The sequence below is a fragment of the Mobula hypostoma genome, chromosome 22, assembly GCF_963921235.1.
Source record: "Mobula hypostoma chromosome 22, sMobHyp1.1, whole genome shotgun sequence".
NCBI lineage: Eukaryota > Metazoa > Chordata > Chondrichthyes > Myliobatiformes > Myliobatidae > Mobula > Mobula hypostoma.
The window spans coordinates 28,203,887-28,215,629 of NC_086118.1; positions in this window are offsets into that span (position 1 = coordinate 28,203,887).

The following is an 11,743-nucleotide window of genomic DNA, read 5'->3' on the forward strand; positions in this document are numbered from 1 at the left end:
CACTTTCTCAATCTATGTCTCTATCTCTGAAGACAATCTGTCGACAGACATCTTTTGTAAACTTACCAATTCCCAAGGTTATCTACACTATAGCTCTTCCCTCCCTGTCTCCTGTAAAAATGTTATTCCCTTTCTCAATTCCTTCTCAGGTTCCATCTATTCCCAGGATGCAGTTTGCCATTCCAGGACACCAGAGATGTCGTCCTCCTTCAAAGAACAGAGTTTCCCTTTCTTCACCATTGATGCTGCCCTCAACCTCACCTCCTTCATTTCCTGAAAATTTGTGCTCACCCCATCTTCCCATCGCCTTAACAGTGATACAGAGCCTCTTGTCCTTCCCTACCACCCCATGAGCCTTCACATCCAACACATCATCCTCCACAACTTCCGCCATCTCCAAAGGCATCCTACCAACAAACATATCTTGACCCCACCTCCACCTTGCACCAGGATTATACCCTCTATGATCCCTTCATCCATTCATCCCACCCCACTACTCTCCCTCCTACAATTTACTCCTACAAGCAGCCTAAGTGCTACACTGCCCATTCATCTCCTCCCTCACCTCCATTCAGGGCCCCAAACAATCCTTCCAGGTGAGGCAACACTCATTTCTTAAGGCTGTTTATTGTGTTCATTGTTCCCAATGTGGCCTCCTTTGGTGAAACCATTGTAAATTAGGCGACCGCTTCATCAAACATCTCTGTTCCACTCACAAGTGGAACTTTCCAGTGGCCAAACATTTTAATTCTGATTCCCATTCCCTTTCTGACATGTTGATCTATGGCCTCCTCTTCTGTCAAGATGAGGCCATCCTCAAGGTGGAGGAACAACACCTTATATTCTGTCTGAGTAGCCTCCAACATGATAGTATTAATATCGATTTCTCCTTCCAGTAAAAAAACTCCTCCCCCTCCCTTCTTTTATTTCCCACTCTAGCCTCTTACCTCTTCTCACCTGCTGATTACCTCCTACTAGAATCCCTCTTCCTTCCTTTTCTCCTATGGTCCACTCTCCTCTCCTATCAGATCCTTCCTCTCCAGCCCTTTATCTTTCCTACCCACCTAGCTTCCCCTTATACTTTCCAGCTATCCTCTTTCACCTCTCCTCACCTTCTTATTCTGGTGTCTTCCCCCATCCTCTCCAGTCCAGAAGGAGGATGTTGGCCCTAAATATTGACTCTTTGTTCATTTCCATAAATGCTGCCTGACCTGCTGAGTTCCTTTGGATTTCCAGCATCTGCAAACTTTCTTCTGTTTATGTTCTTATGATGGTCCTTTTGAGTATAGAAATTTTACTACTAATACTGAAATGTAGATTACAGGTGTTTAACTAAGTACTCCACATTGCTTTTACCATCATGAATCGTGCGGTGACCCTTAACATGACACTCGTGCTGGGGGATTTTTCAAAAAGCCCATCTTTCGTAACCTAAATGTCATGGTTCTTTCTCTTACACACCATGGCTTTTCATGACTGTCATTATTACCAGAAAAAAAGATAGACAACCAGCCATCAATAGTCTGTACAAGGATGGGGTTTTTGACTGAGTAACGAATAATAAAAGATATTTGAAGAAGCTGTCCAAATGAAGTTGTGTTTATTCTCTGCTAAACTGTTGATAAACTTCAGTACTTGTGATACCATCATTTGTGAAAATACTCTAATTCCATTCTGCGCACTTCGTAAATGTATTACGTTACTCTATCGCCAGCCTTTAGTAGTTAACATAATCCCCTTTTCCATTCAGCCTAATTTATTTTGGCTTTTATCTTGATTTGTAAAAGAGGTAACATAGATTATCATTTATGTTCTTCATGAAGATTGAACCATTCTGTTGTTTATATACTATCTTTAAATACTTTTATTTTCTTCTTCTTAATTTTTTTCTGCACTAAAACATGATCACCAGACATTTAATTCAACGGGATAAATTATATGCCACATGTGGCATAAGGACTGTATTACTCAATGTTTTCTTTAGTTTTCTGTCACTGCTGCGGCTGAACTGTGGACTTGAAAATGTTGTGGTTTGCAGATTTTATACAGTACCTGAGCCACACTCACATTTCTGCTCCAACTGCATAGCAAGCAGTTATATTATTTGCTGCACAATTGTCGTTCAGATGAACCACATTGGTCAACAATTCAAAGGGTTATACCCAAGAAGTATACTTGAAGAGCAAAATTAAATAGACCGTGATAGAAGCATTTTTTCCATTAAAAAATCCAAATTTTTTACGTAAGATTTCTCCACTTGATTTGGACAAAGGCCTTGCTTTTGAGAGGCTAGACTTAGTTTAAGGTATTTTTGGAGCAGATACATACGTAGTCAAGGGTCCTCAATGGATTTGGGATGACCGATCTAGACCCAGGCGGAAAACTTTGTATCTCACCAAGCAGGGCATCCTGATTATTATAGAGACAGAAACCTTAGCAATAGGGCAGCTAATTGCAATACACCACTGAATAGGATAGGAAACACACAACAAAAGAGCATAGGTACAGGCCCCTCAACCCAAAATGTCTATGCTGACTTGCTGCTACTTAAAAATGCACCTTTGTCTGCATGTGCAGCGTATCTCTCAATTCCCTTCCCATTCATGTGCCTGTCTAAAATAATTTTTAGATGTTGCTGCAGATCTACTTCCAACATTTCCCCTGGAAGCATGTTCCAGGGATTTTCCACTTTTGCGTAAAAAATTTGTCATATAAATCTCCTTTAAAAAGTCTCCTTCTCACCTTAGTGTAAAAGAGAGGCTAGGGAGGATAATGGACCATTGGAAAATGATGCTAAGAGGTAGTAAGTGGGGGGGGGGAGGGGTGAAACATTGAAATAGCAGATGAATCGAATAAGTATTTTGCATCAGTCTTTACTGTGGCAGACACACATAATATGGTGGAAGTTCCAAGGTGTTAGAGGGCATGAAGTGTGTGAAGTTCCCATTAGTAGACAGAAGGTTTTTGGGAAACTGAAAGGTCTGAAGGTAGATAAGTCACCTAAACCAGATGGTGTACACCCCAGAGTTTTGAAAGATGTGGCTGAAGAGATTGTGGAGGCATTAGTAATGGTCTTTCAAGAATCACTAGATTCTGGAATGGTTCCAGAAGACTGGAAAATTGAAAATGTCACTCCTCTCTTCAAGAAGGAAGGGAGGTAGAAGAAAGGAAACAATGGGCCAGTTAGTCTTGACCTCAGTATTTGGGAAGACATTGAAGTTGATCATTAAGGATAAAGTCTCAGGGTACTGTGAGGCACATGATAAAATAGGCCATAGTCAACATGGTTTCCTCATTGGAAAATCATCCCTGACTAATCTGTCGAAATTCTTTGAAGTAGTAGCAAACAGGATAGACAAAAGAGAATCAGTTAATGTGATTTTCAGAAGGCCTTTGACAAAGTGTCTCACATGAGGCTGCTGCACAGGCTGTGAGTCTGTGGTATTATAGGAAAGATTCTGGCATGATTTAAGCAGGGCTGATTGGCGGGAAGTAAAGAGTGGGAATAAAGGGAGCCTTTTCTAGTTGGCTACCAGTAGCTAGTGGTGTTCCACAGGGTATGTGTTGGGTCTGTTTCTTTTTATGTTATGTGTCAATGATTTGGATGATATGATTGCTGGCTTTCCTGCAAAGTTTGCAGATGATATGATAACAGCTGGAGGGGCAGGTAGTTTTGAAGAAGTAGAGAGGCTACAGAAGGATTTAAGCAGATTAGGAGAATGGGCAAATAAATGGCAGATGGAATACAGTGTCTGGAAGTGTTTGGTCATGCACTTTGGTAGAAGGAGTAAATGGAGAGAAATCTCAAAAATCATAGGCACAAAGGGACTTGGGAGTCACAGTGCAGGATGTCCTAAAGGTTAACTTGCAAGTTGAAACTGTGGTGAGGAAGGCAAATGCAATGCTAGCATTCTTTTCAAGAGGGCTGGAATATAAAAGCAAGGATGTAATGTTGAGACTGGTAAGGCCTCACAGAGTATTGTGAGCAGGTTCAGTCCCCTTATCTTAGAAAGGATGTGCTGAAACTGGAGATGATTCCGAGGGTTCAAAGGAGGTTCTCGAAAATGATTCCAGGAATGAATGGCTTGTCATATGAAGTGCATCTGATGGCTCTAGCCCTGTATTCACTAGAACTCAGAAGAATGAGGGGTGACCTCATTGAAACCTATTGAATGGTGAAAGGCTTTGATAGGGTGGATTTGGAGAGGATGTTTCCTATGGTGGGAGGGTCTAAGACCAGAGGACACAGCCTCTGACTAGAGGGACATCCTTTTCTCTACAGAGATAAGGAGGAATTTCTTTAGCCAGAGGGTGGTGAATCTGTGGAATTCTTGCATGTAAGCAGCTGTGGAGGCCAACTTTTTATGTATCTTTAAGGCAAACATTGATAGATTCTTGATTGGTCAGGACGTGAAGGGATGTAGGGTGAAGCAGGAGATTGAGGCTGAGGAAAATTTCACGATGAAATGGCAGAACAGTCACAACGGGCCAAATGGCATAATTCCTCTCTTATATTTTATGGTCTTAATGCGATTCCCTCTAATATTTGATAATTCCACCTGATTAAAAAAATGACTCTGGATACTTCAGTTGGATCACTCCTCAGCTTCTTATACTCAAGAAAAAACAATCCAAGTTTGTGCAACCTCTCGCCTAAGGCTGATACTCTCAAATCCAGGCAATATCTTGATGAACCTCTTCTGCAAAGCTTCCGCATCCTTCATGTAATACAGTGCCCAGACCTGCACACAATACTTCTAAATTTGGCCTAACTATGGATATACATAGCTGTAATGTGATTTCCTAACTGTTGTATTCAATACCTCACCAATAAAGGTAAGTATTTTGTGTGCATTCTTTACCACCCTATGCACTTGTGTTTCCCCCATGTTCTTATGTTTCCCCTGACGGGAACTATGGACACACACGCCCAGGTCCTTCTGTACATTAGTGCTCCTAAAGGTCCTACCATTTACAGTAAACTTTCCTCTAAAAATTTGATTTTTGGACAAAATTTTATTACATGGATTAAATTGCTATATTCATGCCCCATTGCTTCTGTTTTGACCAATTCTCAGCAATCCCAACCCTTTAACTTTAAAAGTGGCACCTGACAAGGGTGCCCTTTAAGTCCCTTACTTTTTGATCTGTCCATAGAGCCATTGGCGATTGCGTTTCGTAGCTGTGCTGAATTGACGGGGATTCGGGGGGGGGGGTGGCGCAGTTGGTGTTGAGCATAAAGTTTCTCTTTATCCTGATGATCTTTTACTTTTTATGTCAAATCTGACTACCTCTTTACCCCCAATGTTTTCACTTCTTAATAAGTTTAGCCAGATTTCCGGATACAGACTTAATTTACATAAGAGCAAACTTTTCCCAATTAACAGAGAAGCACAAATATTAGAATTTCATAACCTCCCTTTTAAAATAGTAAATAATCAATTTACTTACCTCGGTATTACAGTAACAAGGAGTTTTAAGCGTCTTTTTTGAGAAAATTTCACTAATCTTTTAAATCATACAAAACAGAGTTTGGCACAGAGGTCACCCCGTCCATGTCTCTGGTAGGTCGAATTAATGTCATTAAAATGTATATCCTTCCTAAATTTTTATACTTATTTCGATCTATACCAATTTTTATTCCTAAAGCTTTTTTTGATTCATTAGATTCTATTATTTTGTCCTATCTGTGGAAGGGTAAATGCTCCAGACTTAATAAAGTTCACCTTCAAAAACCTAAAAGGGAAGGTGGTATGGCCTTGCCTAATTTTCGCTTATATTACTGGGCAGCCAATATATGTTGTCTTACTTTTTGGTCTTTCTTTTATACTCAGTCTGACTGCCCAAAATGGGTGGCAATGGAGTTGAACTCTATAAGGATTTCTCCATTTCCATATTTCTTGGATCTGCACTTCCTTGTCATTTGCCTAAATGAATTATTAATCCTCTCATTAGACATATGCTGAGAATATGGGCTCAGTTCAGAAAATATTATGGTCTTCACGGTTTCTCTCTCCCTAGTCCTACCATTTACATGGTAAATGGTAGGCATTGAAGTTTGCAGTAGAACAGAGGGATCTGGGAATAATGGTGCATAGTTCCCTGAAGGTAGAATCTCATGTGGATAGGGTGGTGAAGAAAGCTTTTGGTATGCTGGCCTTTGTAAGTCAGAGCATTGAGTATAGGAGTTGGGATGTAATGTTGAAATTGTATAAGGCATTGGTAAGGCCAAGTTTGGAGTATTGTGTACAGTTCTGGTCACCGAATTATAGGAAAGATGTCAACAAAATTGAGAGAATACAGAGGAGATTTACTAGAATGTTGCCTGGGTTTCATCTCCTAAATTACAGAGAAAGGTTGAACAAGTTGGATCTTTACTCTTTGGAGCGTAGAAGGTTGATGGGGAGACTTGATAGAGGTATTTAAAATTATGAGGGGGATAGATAGAGTTGACGTGGATAGGCTTTTTCCATTGAGAGTGGGGGAGATTCAAACAAGAGGACATGAGTTGAAAGTTAAAGGACAAAAGATTAGGGGTAACATGAGGGGTATCTTCTTTACTCAGAGAGTGGTAGCTGTGTGGAACAAGCTTCCAACTGAAGTGGTTGAGGCAGGTTCGATGTTGTTATTTAAAGTTAAATTGGATAGATATATGGGCAGGAAAGGAATGAAGGGTTATGTGCTGAGTGCAGGACGGTGGGACCAGGTGAGAGTAAGAGTTCGGCACGGACTAGAAGGGCCGAGATGGCCTGTTTCCTTGCTGTAATTGTTATATGGTTATGTGGTTACATAACCATCTTTTCCAACCTTCTATACAAGACTTAACATGTCATCTCTGGTACAGAAAGGGCATTAGGCGCTTTGAAGATCTTTGCATAGATAATCGCTTTGCAAATTTTGAACAACTGTCTGCAAAGTTTAACCTACCTAATACTCATTTTTTTTAGACATCTTCAAATTAGGCATTTTATTAACCCTTTAATACCAAACTTTCCTGAGATGACCGAAAAAAAGGTTGTGGACTTGTTTTTTTTGTATAAGTCCATCGGATTAAGGTTTATTATCTACTATTCGCGATAAGTTAGTGACCTTGAGGCAAACAACACGAATTCAGCAGATGCTGGAAATTCAAGCAACGCACATCAAAGTTGCTGGTGAACGCAGCAGGCCAGGCAGCATCTCTAGGAAGAAGTACAGTCGACGTTTCAGGACTGACAAAGGGTCTCGGCCTGAGATGTCGACTGTACTTCTTCCTAGAGATGCTGCCTGGCTTTGCTGCGTTCACCAGCAACTTTGTGTGTTGCACCTTGAGGCATGCCCCCTCTGATAAAATTAGAACTGCCTGGGGGCATGATTTAAATATTTCTCTGTCCGACGAGGTTTGGGATTCAATTCTTAATTCAGTTAACTCAACCTCTTTAGGTGCTCGTCGCTGTCTTTTGCAGTTCAGGTTGTACATAGGGCTCATATGTCTAGAACTAAATTATCACAGTTCTATCCTGATATTAGTCCTTTTTCTGACAAGTGTAAAGGGGTCAAGGCTTCTCTTATCCGTATGTACTGGGCTTGTCCTAGTTTGGAGGAATTTTGGAGAGAAGTCTTTTTAACTTTATCCTATATTCTTAATTGTCACATAGAACCTAACTCTTTGATTGTTCTTTTAGGCACCTCAGGTGAAGTTGACATGCATATGAGTCTGACTAAATGTTGAACATTCTCTTTTGCCTCTCTTTTGGCTAGACGTTTAGTTCTTAGGTGGAGAGATGTTGCCCCACCCACTCATGCTCAATGGCTTACAGACATTATGTCCTGCTTAGACCTGAGAAAATTCATTATTCACTTCTTAATTTGGACATAAAGTTCCATAAGGTGTGGGGAACTTTTCTTGAATACTTTCATGATTCCTCTTTAGATTAAAGGTTTATCCTCCTTTTTTTTTTGTATTTTATTCCCCTACTTTCAGTTTTTTTTCTGATTCAGTTTTATGGTTTTTTTCATGTGAAATATATTACAGTTTAGGTCGTAAGCAATATACTTTTTTATATGTACAGCTCTGTGGCGACAAAAGCTCTGTTTAACTTTTCTCTACATCAAAATGGTTGGCTTGGAATTGTGTAGTGGGAGGGTGGGGAGGATAGTAACTTTATATGATTTTATTTTGGGTGCTTTTTCTTTATTGTTATGAATTGTATATTGACATGCTTGTTTTGCACTGTATAAATCTCTTCTTTGCTGGTGTTTTTTTTTGTTGTATTATAGAAACTCAAAAAAAGTTAATTAAAAAATACTCCTCTTAGTGTTGACTGCCCAAAGTGCAACACCTCACAACTATAGATTGAACTCTATCTGCCATTTCTCTGCCCACATTTCCATGTGGTCTAAATCCTCCTTAATACTTTGACAACCTTCCTCACTATCCACAATTCTGACAACGTCTGCGTCATCTACAGACTTACTAATCAGCCCAACAATACATTACTCCAGATCATTTATCTACTTATCTCAAACAATGAGTCCTGCACTGATCCACTGGCTACAGACATCATCTAGTTCTGTATTAGTAAAGAACAAGTACAATCACCATTACAACTATTTACAAACCGCATTCTAACTCCAGCATGACAGCATGAGGGAAACCAGGCTTCTGCCTATGGACTTTGACCATGCTTCTTGCTGCTTCAGTAAAGCTACTAACATAACTTTAATAAAACCATTAGAAGTACAGATATGGACTAACATATAAACATATAAAAACCAGCATATATTTACAAAATAAATAGTATTACAAATAGTTATTTAAATAGCAAACTTAGAAAACAAGGAGAATTATATCAGAATAAGGCTGTGTACTGAGCCTGTTGCTCTACACTCTACTCACACTTGACTGCACAGTCAAACACCCAGGTAACCACATTATCAAGTTTTCATTATCAAGTGACATGACAGTGGTGGGAATCACCACCAACAACGATGAGATGGTGTACAAAGAGTAAGTAGAAGAACTCGAGGCCTGGTGCCAGGAAAATAACCTCTTCCTCAACCTCAGCAAGACAAAATAAATGGTTTTTGACTTTAGGAGAACTCACATCCCTCTTTACATTGGTGGCATAGCAGTGGAAACTGCAAGCAGTTTCAAATTCCTGGGAGTGCACATCTCACACAAGATCTCATGGTCCCAGAACACATTCTATTTAATCAGGAAAAGTTCACCAGCACCTCTATTTTCTGAAGTGGTTGAGGAGAGCTGGACTATGCACATCAATACTCATGCCCTTCTACAACTGCACAGTAGAGAGCATCCAAACATACTGCATAACTGCTTGGTATGGAAATTGCACTGTGGCAGACAAGAACGCCCGACAACGGGTAGTCAAGACTGTGCATACATCACCAGCCTACCCACCATCAAGGACATATATACAGAAAGGTGTTGAAAAATGGCCAGTAACATCATAAGAGATCCCACCCATCCTGCTCATGGATTGGCCCATTCAGAGAGGAGGCTACCTGCCATCCCCACCAGGACCACCAGACTCAAAAGCAGTGACTTTCTCTGAGCAGTAAAGCTGATGATCACCTCCAACACTGATCTACCTACCCACAGCCCTGACACCACTATTTTATCATTTCCTGTTAGAGCCTTCTCTGTCTATCACCACTTTATATAGATACAATCAATGTGCAGAGACTGTCTTGTAAATTTACATTTATTGCGCTATTATTATATTCTTTATTAACTGCCTGGAGGGGAAGGGAAGAAACTTTTAAGATGGCATACAAGAGAAGATCTGCAGAAGCTGCAAATCCAAGCAACATACGGAAAATGCTGGAGGAATGCAGTAAAGCCAGGCATCATCTATGGAAAAGGGTATTGTTGACATTTCGGGCCAAGACCTTTCAGCAGGACCAGAGAAAAGAAAATGAGGAGTAAATTTAAATCTCCTTTTAAATCTACTCCTCATCTCTAGTCCTGCTGAATGGTCTCGGCCTGAAATGATGACAGTACTCTCTTCCGTAGGTGCTGCCTGGTCTGCTGATTTCCTCCAGCATTTTGTGTGTGTGTGTTGTAAGCATGATGGATGGTTAGTAGAAGGAAGTGAACGTGCTAACATGGTTGCTTTGAGGTTGCATGAATTATGAACAACAGCACGGGCGGTTTGGAAATGAATAGGAAGCTTTATGAGCACTGTCATTTGGACAGTGATGTCGATGAACAGTTCAGAATGAATATGACACTTTAATGAATTAGAGGAACCGTGCAGAAACAGGTACAGCATTAAATTCAGAGTACCAGCTGGTATTGGAATTGGAATATTGTTGCCACATGTACTGAGATACAGTGAAGACTTGTCTTGCATACAGATCAGATCATGACAAAGTGCATTGAGCTAGAACAAGATAAAAACAAAAAGGTGCAGAGCTGCATTGAAAATACAGTGCAGGTACTTTTAGAGACAGAGAAATTAGATTTAAAAATGCAGAATAATTATAATAGAAGTAATTAGTTGATCTGTAGAGTGGAGTTTGTAACAGGACATCATGCTCCAGTGCAATCTTGCAATCATTGCAGTAAGTTGCAACATGCCAAACATAAGAATTACAAGGCACAGTCTGCTTAATCTTGCACTTCCTCCCTCTATTACTCGGAATTGAACTGGCAATATTTCACTACTCAGTCTCAAGTTTATCCTTACTGAGGTCAGGAAACACAAACCTGCACACTGTATTCCAGATGCAGTCTCACCAGGTCTTTATATCAGAATCGGTTTTATCATCACCAGCACGTGTTTCGAAATTTGTTAACCAAGCAGCAGCAGTACAATGCAATAGATAATATAGGAGAAAAAAATAATAAATAAATAAATCTATTACAGTATATGTCTATTAAATAGATTAAAAATCATGCAAAAACAAATAATATATATTAAAAAAGTAAGGCAGTGTTCATGGGTTTAATGTCCATTTAGGAATTGGATGGCAGAGGGGAAGAAGCTGTTCCTGAATCGCTGAGTGTGTGCCTTCAATCTTCTGTACCTCCTGTCTGATGGTAACAGTGAGAGAAGGGCATGCCTTGGGTCCTGGAGGTCCTTAATAATGGGCGCTCCCTTTCTGAGACACTGCTCCTTGAAGATGTCCTGGGTACTTTGTAGGCTAGTACCCGAGATGGAGCTGATTAGATTTACAACCCTCTGCAGCTTCTTCTGGTCCTGTGCAGTAGCCCCCACTCCCCATACCAGACCATGATGCAGCCTGTCAGGGTGCTCTCCACAGTACATTTATAGAAGTTTTTGAGTGTATTTGTTGACATACCAAATCTCTTCAAAATCCTAATGAAGTATAGTCACTGACTTGCCTTTTTATAACTGCATCGATGTGTTGGGACCAGGTTAGGTCCTCAGAGATCCTAACACCCAGGAACTTGAAATTGTTCACTCTATCCACTCCTGATCCCTCTATGAGGATTAGTATGTGTTCCTTCGTCTCACACAAGCCTGAAGTCCACAATCAGCTCTTTCGTCTTACTGACATTGAGTGCAAGGTTGTTGCTGTGACACCACTCCACTAGTTGGCGTATCTCGCTCCTGTACACCCACTCATCTCCATCTGAGATTCTACCAACAAAAATTGTATCATCAGCAAAGTTATAGATGGTATTTGAGCTATGCCTAGCCACACAGTCAAGGGTACAGAAGGAAAAGAGAAGTGGGCAATGCACACCCCTGAGGTTCACCAGTGCTGATTG